Source organism: Scatophagus argus, chromosome 21 (assembly GCF_020382885.2).
Source record: "Scatophagus argus isolate fScaArg1 chromosome 21, fScaArg1.pri, whole genome shotgun sequence".
NCBI classification, from domain to species: Eukaryota; Metazoa; Chordata; class Actinopteri; family Scatophagidae; genus Scatophagus; species Scatophagus argus.
The window spans coordinates 16,674,457-16,697,295 of NC_058513.1; the positions used below are offsets into that span (position 1 = coordinate 16,674,457).

A 22,839-nucleotide genomic window follows, 5' to 3' on the forward strand; every position below is an offset into this window, starting at 1 on the left:
GGCACCCACATGCCACATAATCTGTTCAAGCTGTTCTAAACTGTTGCTTGTCTGTCTAAAAATGGATGAAAACTTTGTACTTTATGATCAAAATCCTGAATGTGATATAATCAAGCTCCCTAATGAAAGCTGCACTGAAGTAAAACATCCCATCTGTGAGAGGGAGGTGAGCAGCACATGTATGCACGATGTCTCAGTGTTTTTGTGCTGTTTCAGTAAGAGAAGTGGACTATTGCTTATGTAACGCAGCTGCCCACATTCAGTCATTTCCAACCCACACCCTCTCCAATGTCAATACTGTCAATGCTTTCAATAGGCATGAAGTGGTAGCACACGGGCTTATCTGATTTATCCAAAGTGCTGGGTAAGAAAATAGAGCCGCTAGCTGAAATTATCCTTTGTCATTTCAGATCAATACAAGAAGTCTTTAAAGAAACCTTTACTGATTGCTCTTTATACCTGAGAGACCGGTGCACCTGTGGTATTCATTCTTACCGACTGCAGCCGAATTCATGTTACCTCAACAGGAAGTGTGTTCAGTGTTGCTGTGATACTTTGGAGCAGGTTACCCGTAGTGAAACTCAGCTGCTGACCGTAGGCTTGTGTTTCAGGTGTGCTGTGTCAGCAGACGTCCTCAACCTCCTCTCATCCATGTTTTATTTTATTTATTTGTTTACGGGATGTCGTCCACACCAATATGTACAGTATGTATGGACTTGTAGTGTTTCTCTCTTCTTTTCCTGGCCTGCGGCAGACCTTCTCAAGCAAATGAAAACAGGTGTTATGCACGTGAGCCATATGTTTGTTCCTACTCTCTGATGGTTCCAGGCAACATGAGGGTATTTCCACTCTGGACTGAGTTTCCTCCTCTTCCAGAGGGGAGTGCTGGGTGGAGTCACACAGGTTACTCTATACCGGGGTGTAATCCCAGCTTGAATTCCCGGTGCACGGCATTTCGTGAGCATGGAGCTGGCTGCCCTCATCACTCCTGACAGACGCCGCCAGGGAAACGTGATAACTCTATTGGCCAGGTTATACTGTTGGTGCTTCTCTGAAAAACAGGAAGTGTTGGCTGCACAGTGTAACACTAACCGATGAGAAACTCATTCTGAAATTCTGCTGGCTTGCTCATAAACTTGGCGGTGTAAGTAACACCCCTGGCATGAAGTACCACTGGAGTAAAAACAATGGAACCACATAGAAACACTGAGCCAATCAGAGTCTTTGTGGGTGGGACTGATTTGGGGGGGTGACAATACCATCAAGAGTGGGGAAAAATGGGAACCGTTTGATTTAATGAACCATCATTGGTTCTTTCAATGTAAAACTCATCTGATTCCTGCTGTTCCTGTTTATCTACTTATGGGAGCAGATTATCGTTTCCATCATTAATGTGATGTGTAATTCAAATTTCATTAAACTGCTTGTAGATTTCCTTATTTTAAGTAATAAAGTTAGAAATGGGAAAATTCCAGTACTGCCTAACAAGGTTTCTTTCAGTTAAGTTCCTGTTACATAATTATGAACAATTATATTTCCAAAGAGTGTTTTATGATCAATTAATCGTATCACAAGTAATTTGGAACAGGCACATCTGGAGTAACCTTCTCTGATTGACAGGTCACGTCAGTCTAAATGAATAAGACAAATAAGATCAATAAATTGAAATGAAATAACTTGTGTGCTAAAGGGCAGTCGCGTACGGTGATTCCTTTTTACAAAGGATTATTCTAATGGAGAAGCACTCCTCTGTGCTAAAATCGTGACAGTAGCTGAAATAATAACCATCAGTCAGACGCTCTGCATTGTGAGAGTAGTTTGTAGTGTAGCCTAACAGAGCGTCCTTGAATCCTAGAAGAAAACTCAATGTGCAAAATGTTATAAAAATTTCAAATGTAAGAATGAACTCAAAAAAGTCTCGGGTTTTGATGATGAGGTGATGAGAAAATGTAAAGCAGGTACGAAGCAGGAGCAGATTAATACAGTGGGTTGCAGTTTCCCCCTCCTCATCATGCAGTGATTCCCCCCCCTCTGCCTCTATTTGTCGTCCTGGTGGATATTCCAGCCAAATAAGCAGCACACAGCATAATGAAACTGATGATATTCGTCGGGGTGAGAGTTCCTGCCAGCGTGGTCCTTTAGAGCCAGCATATTGTGTTTTTGCTGAGGCAGCCGTGGAGCAGAACACTGCGCTTGGCTCGGTTTCCCTCACTTCACAGGAACAGGATGACGCTGTGCTCTGTTAGCATGGTTTGTTCAATGTACAGGTCTGAGAGAGAGAGAGAGAGAGAGAGAGAGAGAGACGGACGAAAACGAGGCCCGTGGAGATGCTCAGGTGAAAGGGTTGAGCGAGAGGGACAAAGCGAGATGGAGCCACTTATTGGCCTGGACTTGGTGATTCAGTTCCAAATGTACATTGCTGTGTTTGCTTTGCTCAGCTGTTGACTTGGACGCAGGACTGCAGAGCTTTTTCTTTTCTCTGTAAGATCAGTGCTTTAATCAGCTCCTAATACTCAGCAAGAAAGGATTTCTGCACAACACCCATTTGATGTTATGATCATTTTGTGGCTGTTAACATTCAACCAAATTTTAATCATTGGGCTCCGTGTTAAACTATGCTGAAATAGTTACAGCAACAGATCACATCACACATGTAGTAAATGTATTAGGTCTGTGTATGCTGGACAAACACACCATGCACTGTGATGATAATTGTATTTTTTAATTGAACAGGCTGATGGATACTCTTTTGTTAGACTTTTAACTCTGTTTTTGGTCTCCACCCTCTCCTCACTATAAGGCTCAGTAAAGCTGCATACTCGGGTGACAAGCCTCTCACTTGATAGATTACTATAAAAATATTTATTTTAGCTACTGTAATGTGAGGTCTTGTTAGTTATTAAGATAAGCTAAAAACGGCAAATGTCAGCAGTGGGTGAAGAATTTCAAATTAAACTACAAAATATGTTGTTTGTCATTGCCCCCCGGAACAATACATTACTATTATTCCTTTTCAAAAATGTCATAATCAAAACTAAAACACTGCTGCGGTTCAAAATGACTCACTTTGGTTGAGGAAACGTCCTGGTTTGTCACTTAGTCTCCTGCTATCTTATTTTCCTGCTGCTCGCATTGAGTAATACAGTAGCTCAGTTTACAATGGAAAGGTAAGAGTACGTTTCTGCACAGTGCCAAACAAATCTTTATAAATCTAAATCTAAAATTAAATGTTTACATGTATGAATGCATTTGATTTCAGACGTGATCAGGCAGTGCAGCTTCAGTATTCTCTTTCCGCTTTCTGTTCTGCCTTTTTTTTTTTTTTTTTTAGTTTACTGTATGATTTTTGGACCCTTTTGTTTTTGGTACTGCAGCTGCCATTAGTGAAATCATTCCATTCATCACCATGCCGGCCTCTGAACAAACTGGGCTCCTGTAATGAAGCTTTCCCAGCAGAGCTACACACTGCTGCCACCAGCCTAATCTCCAAAGTGCGTTCGCGTCATGTCTCTGAAGTGGTCTTACATCGGCCACTTCCACTTATCCAGTCAGGACAGGAGGCGGCAGACAAGACGAGTCTGCCACAGTCAAGTGCATGAAGCCTGAGGTTCAGGGATGGAGCTCGGGTGGAGGCTAAGTGAAGGTGTCAGACGGTCGTATGATTTGGCTAATGTGACTCTGTAGCCATGGAAACAGGAGTGTGCGGGAGGTGATGTAATCTTTTCAGGGGAAAGCGTCCATCTCTTTCCCTTCATGTTTGCACATCATTCAGTCTTTCTTTTCCTTGCTTTCTCCCCTTTCGTCCCTTGAACGCAGCGTTTCACTTTCAGCCTCTCATTCATGTGTCTTCGCTCTTTACCTCTCGTCTTTTGTCTCACTCACACGTCCACCATTACATCCTCCCTTCTTCTTCTTTATCTTCCTCTTCTTTCTTGCTTTCTCAGATTTTTCAGTTTCCCAGAAGCCGATGGATGCTTCTTTTTACGTCCATCATCACGGTCCAGAAGACAGGCAAGACAAAGATGGGAGAAAGACGGACAGTTAATGTAGGTCGGATGTTTGGACAAATGAACTGGCACAGACGTCTTAACCCTTTGAAGCAACATCTGTTTGGGCTCAGTTTTAACTCCCGTGACAGGCTTGTGGCGCAGTCATTAGTCAGTGTCTCAGGTTGTTTCATCAGGTTGTCGGGATGAATTAGGCTTCTACTGAGAACTGCTTTAACGTGAAAGACTCCCGGTGTAGCCCAGTACCCCATCCTGAACGCAGCCTTTCTTTGAACCAGGCTAGCAAACTATTAACACATTATCAACACTTTCAACCATCTCTTAGCTGCTGCCACTAAGGAGCCCGAAGTGACTTCCTCAAATTGCATCTTTTGTCCAACCAGCAGTCCAAAACCCAAAGACTCCTCATTTACTGTCAGAAGTGACCAAGAAAAGCAGCAAATCTTCACATTTAAGAAGCCAGAACCAGCAAATGATTGCCGTTTGGGAATGAAAAACGACTTAATGATTGACTGATCAATAATCAAACAAATTTTCTTGCTACTGGCTAATCAACAAGGAAGAGAAACAGCAGAAAGCAGATCGGGTTCTGATGCAGAACACTGAGAGTACTGGCAGGTCGCCTGCTGGAAATACCCAGACTGTTCCTCACACACACTGAGATGCACGTCATCGTGTGTGTGTGTGTGTGTGTGTGTGTGTGTGTGTGTATGCGTGCGTGCATGCGCCTGCCACTTGTGAATACATTGTATGCTTACAGCTAATCGTACCAACATCAATCATGTCCTGTTATACCACTACTGCTAAGGGTGCTGGTAGGAAACACACACACACACACACACACACACACACACACACACACACACACACGCCGGTGTTCACTCTGTAATATCAGCTCAAAAACAGCACACATGTACAATAAATGAATCGGTTTCATTAAGCAGTTCAAACTCAAATTGCTGAGCTGACTGCATGCTATAAAATCCACAATATTAATACGTGCAGCTTCTGCATCCAGATGTGACCTCAAGTCACCTCTAACTCTTCTGCTTTGGTTCTGATGCTTTTAACACAGCAGACGTGCGTAGAGACGTAAAACAGGAAGTACTTCCATAACGACGGAAATCCAACATTTGTGTGGCTTTGATTTCAATCACAAACTCCTCTGTGGTGGAAGTAGTAGAGGTTCCCTGTCAAACTGAGACAAAGCAGATTAATTCATGACTTATACTTTCCTATAAAAGATAAAAAAAAAGGTGTTGGTTGACACCTGGAGACCCATAGCCTCCTTATTCACTCCTTCATCACCTCATCTTCCCCGCCTGACATTTTCCTCTCTTTAATCTTTCCCTCATCTGCCGATGCTTCCGTTTTCCTTTCGCTCCCCCATTTTTCATTCCTTTTAAATAATCTCCTACTACTCCTCTTTTTTCCTCCATCCCTCACCCCTCCTCCTCCTCCTCCTCCTCCTCCTCCCTCCGTTTCCTGCCAGTGGCCACATGCCTGCTATTTGGTGCGTTGCCATGACAGCCTGCCAAGGTGTCATCTCCAGGGTCATTTGCATAGGCCTCTACTGAGCACGCCCACCGGAGTTAGGTCAGGGTAGCCGTCCTGAAGCGGCTGCGTCCTGTTGCGTTCGAGTACGCTCTGTCAGTGTGGGGAAAACACATGCTGTACGTGTGCAAATACACGGATTGGGATGAGCTTTCAGTGCCTATAATGGAAATTTCGTGTCTGATTAACCTTTCTAATGTCAGCGAGGGTTTACGTTTCGAGTGCGGCTTCGAGACGCACACGCCACACGGACATGACGAGTGTGATGGACACGTTAGGGTCCGCTCTCCACACATGACCCGATTACAGTGTAATTTCAGAGGATCCTTGAGGGTTTGCTCATTAGTAATCACTTGGGCTTCTACAGTGTTGTTGAGCCTGAAACATTTATTTAATGTTGTGTCATCTTGTTGCTAGGCTTAAAATAAAAAAGAAATGCTGCTTGTGCTCTTCTGTCATGAGACGACTCGGCACCCAGAAGTTATGAAACTTGCATCATTTTTTCATTAGAGGAAAGACTGTGGTTGTAAAACATTAAATCTTTATTAAAAAAACTAAATATTTTGCTTTTATAAGTATTTAATACATAGATCTACGGCTGTAACTTGATTTATCTTTCGCTTCTTTTCTCTGTTAATCATTTTCCTTATAAAATAGTTAAAAATAGCTGTTAAAGGCGGATTTTAGTTTAGACCAACAGCCTGAAACACAAAGACATTCGGTTAACAGACATAATGACAACGAAAAGCAACAAATCCTCACATTTGAGAGGCTGCAGCCGGCAAATGTGTGGTTGAGTCGATTATCTGAATAGTTGAAGGATAATTTTCTTTTCCTCATTTGCTTTTTTAAAATTTTTTATTGTTCATTATGTTTGTCTGAAAAACATCATTAAATCACAGTTTCTCAGGGACTAAAAGATTACTTATTCAGACTGTTTTGCTCAACAAACTGTCCAAAACCAGGAATTATTCAAGTTATAACTAAATAAAACAGAGAAAATCCTGTTTGCTATTTTTTACTTTATATATCACTTAAAGTATTCACAAGATGTCAGAATTGTATTAACTACCAGCACACTCGTTCTGATCTTGAGGACCTTAACAAAAGTTTTACAGTTTCTTCTAGCTCCTCGATTTATATTAAAGGCTTTATTTAGGCTCTATTTAATTATTTAACATATTTGTACTTCTTGTCCTTTGAATCACACTGAGATGGCCCCCCTGTGATACACTACAGACAAATATTATGAATTTGGGCGAAGGAGACTTCAAACCCATTCAGAGTTCCTCCTTTTCTTTGATGAGATCTACCTGTAGCTGCGGAGGGATGTGAAATATGAAGGGGGCGTGATGTGGTTCGATATGGCCCTGGCACGGCGGAGGGATACTCTGCTCGGAGGAGCTATTTGTGGCTCGTGTATCCGGTTGCCTTGGAGACAGCTGGCAGAGTGCCAGCAGGAGACCGAAGCTGACCTCAGACAGACAGACAGGCAGGCAGGCAGACAGCTAGAGATAAATAAATGACCAAATACTCAAACAGGCAGATGTAAACATCGCAGACAGACAGATCATGTAAGTTCACTTAAGTGCTCTACTACACTGGTGATTGGCCTGTATCTCTCTCTGTAGGTAAGTGGCTGTGATGGTGTCTCACTCTCTGTCTCTCTCTCTCTGTCTAAATGTCATCGCAGCCCCTCTGTTAACCCTCATTTGTCTGCCGCAGTTGGCCTGGAAGCTGTTTTGACGTTGGGAAGTCAGCAGGTAAAAGCAGCTGTGACACCAGAGACGAGGTTACAGTCTGATCAGGACCAGAGCTGTCAACGTTTATTCAACGGGGGTTAACATTCTCTCTGACCTGTTTGAGTTCAACGCATACAGCCTATAAGTAGCATCTGCCTGGTTTTAGTCGTTTTTAAAACAAAAATGTAAAATATAAATGTAAATATAAAGACCTGCTGTTTGTCTTTGTCATTTATGACAGTGAATGAAGAGTGTTGTTAGGTTGATCTATTTCCCATTTGGTAATGTGTAGGTGGGAGGGTTTATGACCTTTATACTGCAGCCAGCCACCAGGGGGCGATCAAGCTGTTTTGGCTACTACTCCAATGATTAAGTGATTAGTAGGAGCAAAAGCGTTAGTGTCTGGTTTCAGTTTCACGGTTGCGGTTGGTTTTGAAGCAGTGATGGGACAAAACAAGCACGAACCATCGCCTTCTCGATCTGCCTCCCCCAGCTTCATGTCTGATGTCAGTCAGAATTAATTTGAGAAGCAGTAGTTTGCGTTTCTCATGTGATTACTCGCTCCCGTCTCGACATTCGAGAAGCCATGCAGGCAGCGGTCCTAATGGAGGTTTGGCATGATGGCTACCGTCACAGCAGTCAGCCCACATGATCTCAGCCGTGTTGTTAATGGACGTTTATCTTTTTTTACGGACTGTCTGGCCACACCCAAACTCCCCCCACCCCCCCGATGCTAAAGTGATCTCATCTGCCTGTCTGATCCCGCAGGCCAGCAAACTGCAACCATCATCCAGCAGCCACTTGTACATTATGCACTCACATGTGTCCTTATCTTGTTTTTGAGTCCATTTACAGCATGTTGGACGTCTGGATTTCTTCTTTTCGCTCTCTCGATGGAGTGAGAGAGGAAGGAAGGAAGAAAGAGTGTGAGAGAGTGACGGAGACGGTCGAGCGACTCTGTCAGACAGAAGAGAGAGAGACAGGCGGGGGGGTGAGAGGCCATGTTACATCTAAACAATAAGAGCACTGCTTAGACATGACAGACGAGAGTCTCCTCAAGGCCTGCACTCCGTCATTTATTTCTATATTTATGAGAGACTGACTGATGATGGGCTTTTGAGTGCAATACAGAATATGTCGCCCGATACGTGAACAGTTAACCCCGGAGAAACGTTTCAGACGAAAAGATAGAGTGACCAACAGATAAAAAGATAGATAGATACTTTATTGATCCCAAGGGAAATTCAAGAAAAAAAAAAAACTTTAATGTATATTTGACTTTAATGTGGTTCAATATAGTTTGTTTTGATTTAAAGTTATTTAAATCAGTTGATATTTTAATAACGGTTCAGATTGTTAAAGTGTTAAAACCTTTACTCAAACACTCAGTTTCGTTCATGTGGCGCGTTCAACAAGATTCATTATTGTTTTTGGCCACATGGGGGCAGCATAGAAAGCTGTAACTTCTAATCTCACACAGGAAGGCCCCCTTCAAGGGTCGTGGGACCACCAGGACATGCGTGGGTCCTGTTCTTAGTGATAAGGCTCGACAATCGGTGGCTTCACTGCTGTTTTCTGACAAGATAAGGACAACCCGAGCTTGATTCTGGTTTACAAAGGCAAGTCAAAGAGAATCACATAAATCCCAGCAACGCAGGGAACCACCGTCACCACTGCATTGGTCTTAAAATCCTGCTTTTCTTCAAACTAGTGGACACAATCAGCTGGTGTGGTGAGGTGGTTTTATTTTCTTCCAGCTCAGCTTTTGAGCTTTGTCTCGAGAGAATTGCATTATCCGGTACCAGCAAAGTACTTCTTTTTTTACTTATCAGCGTATTTTGTTCGTGCGTGAGTGCAGTGAGTTGTGTGCTGCTGTTGTTTGTGCTGTTTGAAGAAGAGCATCTCTGTTCAGACTTCTGCTGGGAGCCAAGATTAGACATGTAGGTCAATGAGGGACACTAATTACTGACATCAAGCTAAATGATTTCTGAGTATTGGAGTCCCCAGCTACTTGTTGCTTCAGTTCCTGACAATGAGCAATCTTTGCCCATTTCAGTGTTTAAAAACTCTTTGTGGTCATGAGTGAGTGTCCATGTTTTTGTGTTAACATGGGTTTGTCTGCCAGACGCCGGAGCACAGAGGCGGACATGCTTTAGTGGGAAAACCAACTGTTGCACGCAAAACAAACCAAATAAATAAATCATTTGTCATTCAGCTGTGTCCCTTCTTGAGAAAAACCACACTCCTAATGTGCCCAGGTGTTGCCCCGTGATATTTCCATGAAATATAGTAAAATGTAAAGAGAACGTAAAGAGAAAAACATGCACAAAGATGCAGAGCAGGAAGTACTGCACGTTATATGAAGAGGAGTAACCAGAAAAGGACAAAACTCAAAGCTCAAATTAAACTTGACATCCAAAGCAGTTTTTTCATCTATTTACAGTACGCCAGTAATGACGGACTGCTGTGGATGGTGCATGAAAATGCCATATGATTGTTAACACCACTGAAACAATGAAAATAAGCTTAATTTATGGAGGTAAGGAAATACCCTTCAGATTGTCTTCCAATCAACTAATTTCTCTCAGCGTGTTGCTGCCTCCTAGTGGTCAGAAAGAGAAGTTCCTCTTGTACAGATTGTCCTGTACCAGCAGAAGGTTTATGCTTAGCTTTTGCTGATGCACCAAACCATCACACCTCTACAGTAACACACACTAAACACTCTCATCTGTTCGAATCAAAATCATCGCTCAGTGTTCCCTCGTGTTGCACTGATCCCAGCTCGGAGGCAGCAAACTCACGTTACTGAGGGTTAGTTTCCTGCTGTCTGGATTAGTTTCTACAGTATTTATTAAACTTGTATCTCCAATGGCTGAAATTGCTTTGCACACAGCTTCCCCCATCCTGTACAGATGAATAATTCACATTTAAGATTTAAGGTGTTCTGAGCTGTGAAAGTCTTAGGTGGCCACTAGGTGGAGCCATACACCACAGGAAAAGTAACACCAGTGTTGGTGGATGTAACACAGAATGAAACCGAGCCTCTCAGGCAGTATCTTAGTCGAGTAGTAGCTTTTTATATGCATTTGTTGGGTTTTGAACATTATAATAACCTCTGATCATATCTCATGGGAGGGAGGTAAACGTAACCCGGGTTATTGGCTGGGGAACTGGCAGGCACTCGTGGAGGATAAATCGAATCTTTTCTTGTAAACACACACACACACACACACACACACACATGCATAAACACTCTTTCACTCTTCGTTCCTCTCTGCTCACTCTCTTCCCCTCCCTCCCCTCATTGGGCTTTTACTGCCCGTCCCTGATCCATTAAGGCTCAAACAAATATGACCAACTGCTTCACATTTTTGCCTGCAGATGAGATGGTGACTGTGTACACTGTGTGTGTGTGTGTGTGTGTGTGTGTGTGTAGGTAGGTCAAACAGGATTGTTTGGTTTTTGCTGACATTTTGCTCAGCTCTGCCAGACGAATCTGATGATTTGTGAGATTGCGTGTGTGTCGAAAGCCTCCGTCCGTCAGTGGTGCAGCCAGTCTGAGTTTAGGATTTGACCTGTTCGTGGTTTTACTGTGTGTTTGCTGTGTGCGTTTCTTACATTTCATGGCGAAAATTCATTCAAAATCAATAATCGCAGTAGCTCTAAGTCAAACAAATTCCAGAGGAGTTTGGTTTGAATTGTGCTTTCCAGCCAGCAGTTTAAATTACACAGTGATATTTTATGTGTTGTTATGTTCAGGTTGTCATTTAGGAAATGGGTCTCAGCGCTCTGATTACCCGTCGGCGCCACACCGTGTTCATCCTTCCACAGTGCAGTATTGCTTCTGTCCTGTGGAGGCCAGCAGCCAACACACTCAGCCATGGCTTGATTAACTGCAGTTTCATGGCTGTGTGCACTGAGCACTTTTGCTGCAGGCAGCGGGTAGCATTAGCGGCGGTCAGATCAGCAGCATGGGGGGCACAAAGATTGATAAAAGGAAAACGTAGCAGAGATGCGAAAAAAAATAGCTGAAAGGATGCAGAAAAAGGAGCAGACGATGAACGAGTGAACAAAGGAATAATGTGCTGACATGTCTGCTGCTGACCCACATCCAGAGCCTGACGTTACCCCTGAGTGTGCCGCTTCCTGTGCCGGCAGGTACACCGGCTGCCAAGCAAAGGCAGAGAGACGGAAAAGGAAGATGTTAAATCAAGAGGAGTGTCATGTCGCTGTGAAGACACCGGACAAACTCTAAAACCTTCAGACACCCTCGTCTTTTTGTTCGGCTCGTTTTAAATTTCTGATCCACGTACAGAGAAATCACCTGAGTCTCAGCAAGTGACAGAAGGCCTTTAAGGGATCGCACATCCCGTTCATAAGCTCCTCTTACAGATGGAGATAATGAAGGATTAGTCCAACAAATCCTTTCTGCAGTCGCTCTCTGACTGATGACTTATTACAGGACCGGAGTTTGCTTTGTGATTAGCCTCAGAAACAAAACTCACTGAAGTTTTTCCCAAAGCCTTGCAGCTTTGAGCAGATTTGTACCATCCACAGTAAACATGCTTCAGTTTAACCTTTAACAGCTGCAGTGTGCAGCTGTGCAGTCTGGGACCACATCTGCAACCAGTGATGTGATCAATAAGTTTCCGTACTTCTACCAAAACCATTTTTACTTTGAGGGAAGTTTCCGTACGAAAAGCAAAGGGCCATGCCGGCAGCTCTGTTACGCTAACCCATTTAGTGCTTCTCAGAGTCATGGATGCTCCCTCGGCTCGAGATGACAGTCAGAGCTGAATTAAGTTGAATAGTTTTGCAGGCATTTGGTTTTAAAAATTAAGATTCTTGACCAAAAAGGTTTAAGGATAATCAAAATCATTACAGTTCATCCTGATGATAACATTGCTTACATTTTCTTATAAATGTCATGGAAATGACATGATGGTGGCTATCATACTTAACATTGATCAGTTAGTGCCATTCGAGGAATGTCCAAGTGTTCACTCATTGGCTCGTGTTCCCCGGAGGGAAATATCTGGGCCACAAGCTGCTTCACCACATTTCCTGTGATGTCACTTATAAATCGTCATACAACATGCATTGTATGTCGTTTGGTCTCATCACCTTTGGCCTATAATCTATGGAGGGGGCTCTCCTCTTTGTTATTGTCATTTTAAGGGTTGGCTTCCCCTCTTCCAGGTAGCCAATTGCTGCTCTCTCACTCCGCAGGCAGCCAATAGCGAGCCTGCTCTGCCGTCACATGCCCATGTCACGGGCTATGGTCCCACCCCCTCTCCCATGTCATTAATATTCAAAGGCTGCAGCGTATCGACATGAGCTCACACACACACACACACACACACAAAAGCAAAATGAGACCTAAATACATTCATCTCTCTGCTGTAAGTTACACTCCTTAAAAGTCACTGTGGTGCATCGAGGAAATGATTGCAGACCAGCTAAGAGCACTCTGGAATTTTACATTGTTGTCTGGTTTTAGCTCGTCGGGTTTTGATGGTATTCTGGTCTGGGAAAACTAAAATCCTTTTTGTCAGCCGAGGCAGCAGTGTGGAGTTTCAGCCTCTCATCAGTTCAGAGCTAAAGGGTGCAGCTTCCTTCAAAATAGCCAAAGTATCATAATGGCATCACCTTATGGTCTGATTCTCCCTTATTAATCTGTTATGAACAACACAGTAGTGTCTTAATAATTGATTTATTAGTGCACAGCAGCCTGCATGCACCTTTCTTGTTTTTTCTTACTTGTTTCAGCTTTTCCAGGCATTTGTTTTAAATTAAAACATATACTGTTTAGAGCACATGTGGCCCTCTTCATCCATTCATTCATATAGTGTTAATTACTCATTTTCGTTTAGCCAGGAACATGTTAGAACACATACATCAGACTGAAGGGAAACACTGAGAGAAGACAGGCCATCTTATCAATATGCATAACGTCCAAAGTTCTGCTATCTCACAGCTCAGTCAGTTAGGGGAAAGTTAGTTTCTTTCTTTTCTTCTTTCTAAACAAATTCAAGTCTGCGTTACGTTTTAGTCTATTAGTTTTAAAATCTGTATGAAGATAATTAATCGCGTTTATCTTGTCCACAACAAAGGTAGCAACATTTTTTTTTATCCATCAGTAGATGAAATTTTCTTTCTTCTACTGACTTGCTTTTTTTCATTGTTTCTTTGGGTTTATTATTCGCTTTATGTTGATTGGTTGGTTGAATTGGTTGGGGATTCAGACTGTTTTTAAACCTGAAAGCTGTGAGGAGAGAAATGAAGGTGGGGAAAATGAATTCAGTTTATCATCAGATGTTGCTTTGCTGCAAAGGAGGACCAGTGGAAGAGTCCAAGTTTCATGACGGGAGCATCGCGGCTCCGTCATCCCTTTCTCTCTCTTTATCCCAGCTGGTACTAGGCAGAGGTATTCATCCATCCCTACTCCCTCCTTTTCTTTCTTCTGTCCCAGCTGCTCTCTCTACCTCACCCCCCCGCATCCCCCTCCCTCCTCCTCCTCCTCCTCCTCCTCCTCCTCCTTTCTCAACCTCGTTTCCTCTGTCATTTCCATCCAGTTCACATGTCCCGGCGAGACGTTGTGGACTGAGCGTGTGTGTGTGTTTGTGTACATAGAGGATGTGTTCAGGTGCAGGCAGCAGGCTCGGGGAACCAGTCGAGGAGGCAACGGGACCAGTTTATTTACCCAGGAGACGGAGCAGTCAGCTGGGCTAGTGGCTGCAGCTTGAACCCCTTTTCCTGGACCTCCAACCCCGGAGCTCTGCTTCTGTTTTGATACATTATTCCCAATCAGGAGGACACTTTCACCTGACTGTGGATGAATAAATCATTTTTGTATTCACTCTTCCTGGCACTTGTTTTGCACTTTGAGTACTGGCCAGTGGGAGCAGCTGCCTTCACAGCAGTGGAGCTAGAGGAGGTGAAAGAGAGGAGCATGTACTGTCTCCATCCTGCCCCACACTGGACCTTTGCATCTGCACGGTGTGGATAGCTGCTGAGGGAGATAAAGAACAAAAGAACGACGAGGAAAATCCTTGCTAGACAATCACACACCTGTGAGGGCTCCCCTCTCTGACGAGAGCCGAGTGGAGGAGCAACAAAGAAAGATAATTAGGAGCCTGGAAGAATAGACTAAAGAGGAAGACTTTGAGTCCAGACGCCATCCCTCCATTCATTCCTCCTTCTCCCGTTCCCACCTGTGAGGATTAATTGGACCGGAGCAGCATGGCGCATGCCGCCTCGCAGCTGAAGAAAAAGGCGGACGAGAACCTCAACGCTGCAGAGGAGGAGAAGGAGAGGAAGAAGGCGAGGAAGCGTTCCCGCGAAGTGAAGAAAAAGGTATAGAAAAGAGAGAGAGTGAGGGAGAAGAAACTGTAAAAGCTGAAAGAGAAAAGAGGGGAAAGTAATGGAGGAATGGGAGCATGGAGCTGACAGGCTTGAGACGAGTCAGGTCTGGTTGAGTCTAGGAGGTTCTCTTTTGTCATGATGCAGCCTCCTCTCACACACACACACACACACACACACACACACACACACACACACACACACACAGATGCACACACATGATGCACACACATATACACACACGATAAGCAGGGTGGTCCCATTGGGAATACTGGGGCTGGGGGGTGGAAAAGACAGAAAGATGGATGAGCAGAGAGCACAGACAGGAGAAAAAAGAAAAGATAACAGGAATCAGCTATAGAGGACAGATTGGTATTTTAGCCAGTGGTGTTGCTATTAATATGGTGTGTGTGTGTGTGTGTGTGTGTGTGTGTGTGTGTGTTAACGAGACACAGATGATCACTGGGACTCCTGAGTTATAAAATATTTGTGACCGAAACCCGCTGTTGTTGAGAAAAATCTAAAAAGATCAACGAAATGAATCTTCTTCTCGAAAATTATTTCTCTCTCATATCGAAGTTTGTTTTGTAATAAAACCTGCGTGTGTGTGTGTGTGTGTATGGCAGAGAGAGAGAGAGAAAGTGTGTGGGCGAGAGAGAGAGAGAGAGAGAGAGAGAGGCTTGTCCTCAGCCACCAGATGCCATGTTAACTTTCTTGTATGAAAAGATTTTTGTTCACGCCATCAAACTGTACGTCCCACCTCCCGTGTCACACACACACACACTCCCCCCAGATAACGTGTGTGTTTCAACATGGACATCTTGATATGAAAGGTGTGTGAATTCACAGGACGAATTCTGTGCTGGAGCCAAAAGCGTCAGCAGTCACACCCTGCGGTTTTGCGGTTTGAGGTGTGTGCGTTGTTTATGTGTGTGTGTGTGTGTGTGTGTACATGCGTCATTGTGCAAGGACAAAGCTAAAACCAGGTTTTGGACAAACACAAATATCCAGAAGCTGATCAATAGGTCTGACCTGAAATCAATACTCATCTACACTTCAGTGACGGCGTTTGACAAGACAGTCCAGCTGACGTGGACGATGATCAATATTTTAATAACTTTGTTGACCCGTGTGTGTGTTTGTCTAAATGTGACTGACTTGGTACTTAAAATCATTTCTGTGTGATGAAGTGTGTACATGCTGACATTTAGGTGTGTGTGTGTGTGTGTGTGTGTGTGTGTGTGTGTACATGCTGACTAGCCTGAGGCCATCATGAGTCCAGGGTTAGCCACCTGTCACACAGCGTCAATACCAGTGACCTCATTAGCATCAAGGTCAAAATGGATAGAGAGGTGACTTCCTGTGGTCGCAGGAAGTTGTGGTTGTTGTGTGGTATTTGTACCACAAAGACGAGCGCCAAAAGGAGGAGCATCTTGTAGACCTCCCAGGAAAATAAAACCCATAGAAAAAGGTTTGCCTACAAGTGGCAAATCCTCTCAGCTGTCGTATTAATTATGACTCTTGTCTTGTCAGGAGCAAATTAAAAAGCCAGCTAAGAGAGATAAATGATTTATAAGACCAAAAGAGGTCCTCATCAGGTAAATTTGGACTAATGAAAACCAGTTCTCTGGTGAGGAGGTTTTGTGTCTTAGTGATACACAGAACATTGATATTTCTGAGTGGATTTTTTTCTTCATGATTTTAATAGAATCATGCCGTTAGACTTGGTTTCCACCAGTTCAAGGCAGAATTGTGACACACCGAGGTGTCACAATGGCTCGAATGTGACCAGAAATGGACGAGCGAGGTTTGACCTTGACAAAATAAATTTGAGACTGTGTCACTTATGGTTTCCCTCCAAAGGCAACAGGTGAGGGGAACATGTTGCTGTAGTATTATGTGTGCAGGGTGACATCAGCAGTTTCTCGGTGTTTGTAGTGTAACGTTGTAGGGAAGGTATCTGCTGTCCCGGGCCCACTCAAGGTAAATCTATAACACTGTCTGCTCTGGGCCAATTCTTGGCACCACAGGGCAAAAAATATCCTCTCACTCCTCGGATCACATCGCCTCACTTTGCTTTTTTTTTTCCATTTCGTGCCTCCCTTTGCCTCACCCACGTCTCCCCATGTCTCCTGTCTTTACCTGGCTTGGCTTTTTGTCTCCCTCTCTAACAATGCGAATTTACCAGATGCTACTCAACGCTAAACATCACTGTCTCTTCCTTTATTTTTTATGCACTCTCCCTAAATAATTTGGGAAATGTTTATATTTCATTGAAGATAAATAAAAATAAATATGTAAGATAAATAAATACATTTTCATATATATATATATATATATATATATATATATATATATATATGTATGTATATATATAACAATAAATAAGATAAATATCAGTTTTTGTGATATATTTTGTGATATTTTGGGAATTGATTTAATTCACTTCTTTCTGAACTGAATTCTTCTTTGGGCCTCTGTTGTGTGTAAACAGTCCAGCTACATTACTTTAAAAAGCTACGCAGCACCACATGAAATAGCACTCCTTTCAACTGTACGTTTCTATAAACATTGATTTCCGGGTGTGTTTACGCTTCTTACAGGAAGACAACAAATGCCAGGCATTACAAACACCACTCAGACCAATTCACAGTGCAGCTGCCATTAAAGCTATTAGCTGCATGCAAAGCTATGCTTTTAAACTACAATACATGAACAAGTTATGTCACACTGCAGTCAGTCACGCTTTTCAGATTGGCTGGTAAACCGACTAGTACACTATAGGCTGACTGACTTATTCATTAATAGGCTGTCTGTCTGATTAGCTGCTCTGCTAACTTAGTGTCCATCTGTATGGCTGGAAGTCTGACTGCTGGGCTTAGCAAAGCTGAAACTAAATATTGCAGTATTTAATGGGTAGTGCATGTTGGGGGATCATCTTCTGTGTTTGAAACGTCATTTATTTTGTTATTTATGCTAGAAAGACATCTGTGGACTGGACCTTCCAAGGCAGTAGAGGAGGGTAGCGTTTCTTTCAGCAGGGACTGGGAGTTGGCAACGGGACAACACGTCTCTCAGTCAGTATTGTTGGCTTCATTTCCCGTCTTCCACTTGTTTCCTTTGTCATTTTGGATCTCTGCAGTGATGGTGTGACTGGCCGGCGGCGGCTTCACCTCACCTCCACTTTGTCCTTTGTCTTCAACGACACACATGCACAATCTCAGACATTAAAACAATAAAAGAGCAGGATTTTTAAATAAAGTACACAGAATAATAGAAGCTAAGGTGGGGAGAAACTTGGGTAAATAGAGATGATGTCTGAAAGAAACAAACAAAAGGTACAGACAACAGTTGTTCTCTTTCACCTGCCAGTGAGTTCACCTCCAGACTAAAATATCTCAACAGCTATGAAATAGATTTTCATGAAATGTAATTAATTTAATTTAGTTATAGTTTTTTATTAGCTTTTCATCTACTGCCATCAACAATTTGTGTCTTGGCACTTTGGACACCTTTTAATCTTTATTATCACCAGAAAAGCTAATGACATTCCAGTCATCCTCAGCTGTACTTGATGTTCAGTGATAATTAGCAAATGTTGCTAAGCTAGCTTAATAAAGTGATGGTGAACTACGTAGCTGCTGAAAATCAGCATGTCGGGCTTTAGCTCAAGACACTGCTGTACATAAGTGCAGCCTCACAGAGCTGCTAACGTGGCTGTAGACTCTTTTGGTTTAAAGAGATGTGACAAGGTTACGATCAGATGACTGATGATATGAAAACAGAGATCATATTCAGGGATGACTTAGATAAGAATTAGTGTTGGGAGGTGGAAATGCTGCTTCTCCTGAGGTTTATTTTTGGGAAGGACTCAATTATGGCTTCTTTTTTTTTTTTTTTTGTCTTCATCTGCAGCCTCCTCTCTGCTCCACCACTCCATCACTCACCCCTCGCTCCCCCCCTCCCTCCCTTCATGGCTCTCTCTTTCATTGCCTCCCTCCCTCCCTCCCTGCATCTCTGTCAGCTGGCAGAGGCCTGTATTGTTCTGCCACACTTCTTCTTCTGGGACTGGGGGGGGGCAGACACACACACACACACACACACACACACACACACACACACACACACACTCACACACTCACAGGTCCCTTGTGACCAGGCATTGTACCACATTAATCCCCTGACACTCATTTAAGCCAAGATTCATATTTTGAAACCTACTCTTGCTGCTCTACAGCCAGCGTGTTCATGTCTCTTTGTTCCCTGATGCTCCACTAGATGGGCACGATATTCAATGCTTACATTTGGTTTTGTTTAATTTCCGTCTTATTCTGCATTAAAAAAATAAAAGGAACCATACAGCATGTAAAGTGTCGCATGAAAATTTTAAGAAAGTTTGCAGGGGGAAAAATGTAAGATCAGTTGCGCTCGTGATGCACACAGATCTTTTAATGCAAGGCTGCTCCAGACTTTAACTGTAAAATGTAAAATAAAATAATAGACGGGAAATTAACTTGCAGCCATTTTAATACTCAGTTACTCATTCAGCTCACTTTTAAAGCATAAGATCTGCTGGTTCAAGTTTCTTAAAAGAGACAACTAAATGCTTTCCTTCGTCTCTCATGACAGTGAACTGAATCTCTGTTGATGCTGAACTGTTTTGTTGACTTTCCGATTGGCATTTTTTACAGTTTGCTCCCGCTGCTTGACAAAGTCTTGGCAACGATTGATATTGGAAATAATCGTTAGGTGCGGTTGTTTCTCCTCTCCACCTTCTTGCCTGCTTCACGTCTCCTGCCTCTACATCACTGTCATCCTGCTCTGCTCTTCCCTCTCCTTCATCCTCTCCGTTGTCGCAGATTTTTTGTTGTTGGCTTGTATTGCTCATCACACGGTGACGAGCTGAGCGAAAGCAACTTATTGCTGTCATCAGCAGAATGCAGAGTCATTTGTGAGGTGTGGAGGAGGCGCTCAGCAAAGATGACAAAGTCAGAAAACTGGGGGGAGAGCGACATGAATTATAGAACCAGTCCATTACGGAGCAGAGGAGGGACGACAGCTGGAGTGGAGAGACGACAGAATAGAGAGCTGAAAAGGAAAGCAAATGTTATAAGGGAGAGTTAGAGGAGAGAGGAGAGGCACTGTGGGGAACAGAAAGAGCTGCTGGGAAGAAGTCGATGAAGGTATCATGTTTGATGCCACCCTCGCGGTACCAGGCTGTAACATCCACCATAACAAGGCTGTGGATGGGGGTTGCTGGGCCATAGGGGTTGGTGCAGAGTCTGCCAAGCGTCGTGATTGGTGGATGAGGACCACAAGGAGGGGTTGGGGTGGATAGATGTGGGGGGAGAGGTAACACATAACACATCCCCAACATACTGCAAAAAAGAGATAGAGAGACGGGGAGGAGGAGGAAGAAATCAAATTAAAATGAAGGGGAATTAGAGAGATGTGAAATTAGATCGAGGAGAGCGACTGATGAAGTGCGAGAGCCGAGTTTGGGCAGAAGAAGAGGAGGAAACTGGAGATTGTCAGCATGTAGATAGAGAAGATGAGGGTGTTGTTAGTTAGTCCTTTTATCCTGCCTTCCTCTGCGTCCCTGCAGCTCTTTTCTCTAAAGTGGAAGATCGACACTGAGAACTGGGACAGTCCATTCATTTACACACACACACACACACACTCGCATATCAGCACATCCTCATCTCGCTGAACACGCCACTGTTTGTGTTTTTCATTTTTCAACAGGCAGATTAGTGTTCAGCACGGTCACATTACAATATACTGAATCAATCTGACTGGAATGAGACGCCTCCTTATTTGTAAGCACTGTAAGCAGCCTTCACAGGCAGATTCGCTGGAGCAGAAGTCCTGCCGGGCTCCTGCAGGCTTTTGTCGTGATTTTTGTAATTCATATGGCCCAAAAACTTTTGTTTGTTTTGTGGTTTGTTTGAAGTTCAAGGGAAACATCGAGCACAAGGCTTCGTTGTCATTTAGCTTGATTAGCTTGAAAGAGTTTTTTAAAAAGATCAACACCTCAGCAGACATATTTTTCTTTTATAGTCCTTTTTTTATTCCATACAATCTTCCTTTTCACAACCGAGCACCTTTATTACCCATAATGCAACTGCCCACAGCCGTCAAGCCGTGACGTTTAACCTGTGATGGTTTTTGGGCTTCTGGGCAATAGAAATAACAGAAATATTAAGTAGGCGACAGTCTTTGGTTTTGTTTTTTGGTTTGTTTATGGAATGAACACAACATGCTGTTGAGAGAGACTCCGTTCCAGGGCTTTTTAGTTGATTAATTCATTACAAATGTCTATGGGATTTTGAATGAGCATTTCTGGAACAAGACACCGACGTTCTGGTTTCACTTCAGCTCCCTTTGATTAGCCACAGCTGAGAAAGGAAGGATGAATACAGAAGGCAAGCACAGCCTGTCTGGCCGTGGCCATGAGAGTCAGCAGAGAGGAAATAGCCATGCTGATGTAGTTCATAACAACTAAAGTGCTCTATCGATTTCCTCAGCCATTCCTTAATTGCCTTTGGACTCTGTGAGCTGAAGAGCTGTTCGTACGGTGCTCCTGTTCCCTGCATTTGCGGTAGATTTCATAATCTCCTCATCTGGATGAAATCCAGCAGAAAAACAAAATATTCCAGCAGGTGCCAGAGCCGCAGTATCAAAATGATTAGCAGAATGAATAACGGACATCAGAATCCCTCATGTGTCTGAGTCACTGCATCGTGATAGATTTTGCAGACGTTGTGTGTGCATGAAGGGGCCTTTTGGCTGTTCAGCACACACTCGCTTCCCATCCCTGGTGGTGCTGTGTGTGCTTTTTGTGTCGGCCAGATGTTAATTTATTCATGAGCAGGACTCTGTCTCTGTCAGAAGAGATTAACCAAGCAGCTTCTTTCTCACTTCTTTCTTGGGCCTCGTTGCCGTCGTCGTACAGTCAAACTGAGTTTTCCACGTGCAGTGCGAGAGTGGCTGCTTTGAGAGGACTGAAGACAGATGGATGTCCGTCTTCAGGTCTTTCTGTCTGGTTTTCTCCCTCTGGACTGGCCCGTGTGTCTACCTAAACAGTCGACACACACACCAACTTACAGACACACAGCCTTGCATCAGCACAGCGTCTGAACTCCAGCAGCGGCAGAGCAGCGTCATCTGCTGTTATCCAATGAGGCGCGAGCGGAGCAGCTCTGCCAGCCAATGGCACGGAGACCTAATGAGGGACAGAGCCTGCAGCTGACAATGAGAGACGGTCGAAGGGGAGGGCTTCCTGACGCACAGCACGTGCGTCTGATGTCCGATGGAGTTTGAACATCTCAAAAAGAGACTAAAAATATGTGCAGCTTGTGATGCGGCGCAGCGAAATGTGAAAGTGGGGACGGAGGAGAGGAGCTGAGGAGTTCGTATACGCTGCGTTTTCAGCCTCCTCTCGAGTGCTGTGAGAACACTGACACTGCAGTAGCCAAACAACCAATCAGATTGCAGCACGCAGCACGCAGTCTTTCTCCCTCACACACACGCACACACAGGTTGGCTTTATCTGCCCTGCTCTACTGCTTTCATAACATGTGCAATAACAAATGAAATGGGCCTTTCTTAATAGGGATCACACTGTATTGATCACAGTATTGATTTGTGCAATTTTATTGCTTTTGTTGATGACAAACTCAGACTGTCTGTACTGTTTACTTTTAAGAACATTCGTTACACATATCACACCACATTCAAATGCTTTTTCCTCCTGCTGCGGTTGATGCAGTACTGCTTACAGACCACTAGGGGCTGATAAAGTACCTGAAAACTAATGACCGGTATGTGTACTTAGTGTGCTACATGCGGTGTGGTAAACTACTTGACATTTGCCAGGATTGCAGTCTGTTTTTGTTTTGTCCATCACACATGCACACATTTTAGTTTAATACATCAAGAGGCTGGTTTAATATCCCAGCTGACAACAGCATTGGCTTCTGATGATTTATAATCAGGCCTTTGTTTCAGTCATTTTTCATGCAAAAATACCAAACATTTTCTCATTCCAGCTTCCCAAGTGACGATTTTAGAGCTGTATGATGAATAACTCAAGGTTGTAGACTGCTAGACAACCAAAATAAGAAAACTGATGGCGTTGCTGTGGCCTTTTTTTGTTTTTGTATTTTTTAACA

At 43.5% G+C, this 22,839-nt stretch overlaps 1 protein-coding gene across 20 annotated transcripts in view; it reads left to right on the plus strand.

Moving 5' to 3' along the window:
• Window positions 1–22,839, plus strand: part of LOC124052499 (ankyrin-3-like) — a 113,049-nt gene that overhangs the window by 16,758 nt on the left and 73,452 nt on the right. The window lies entirely within an intron of this gene.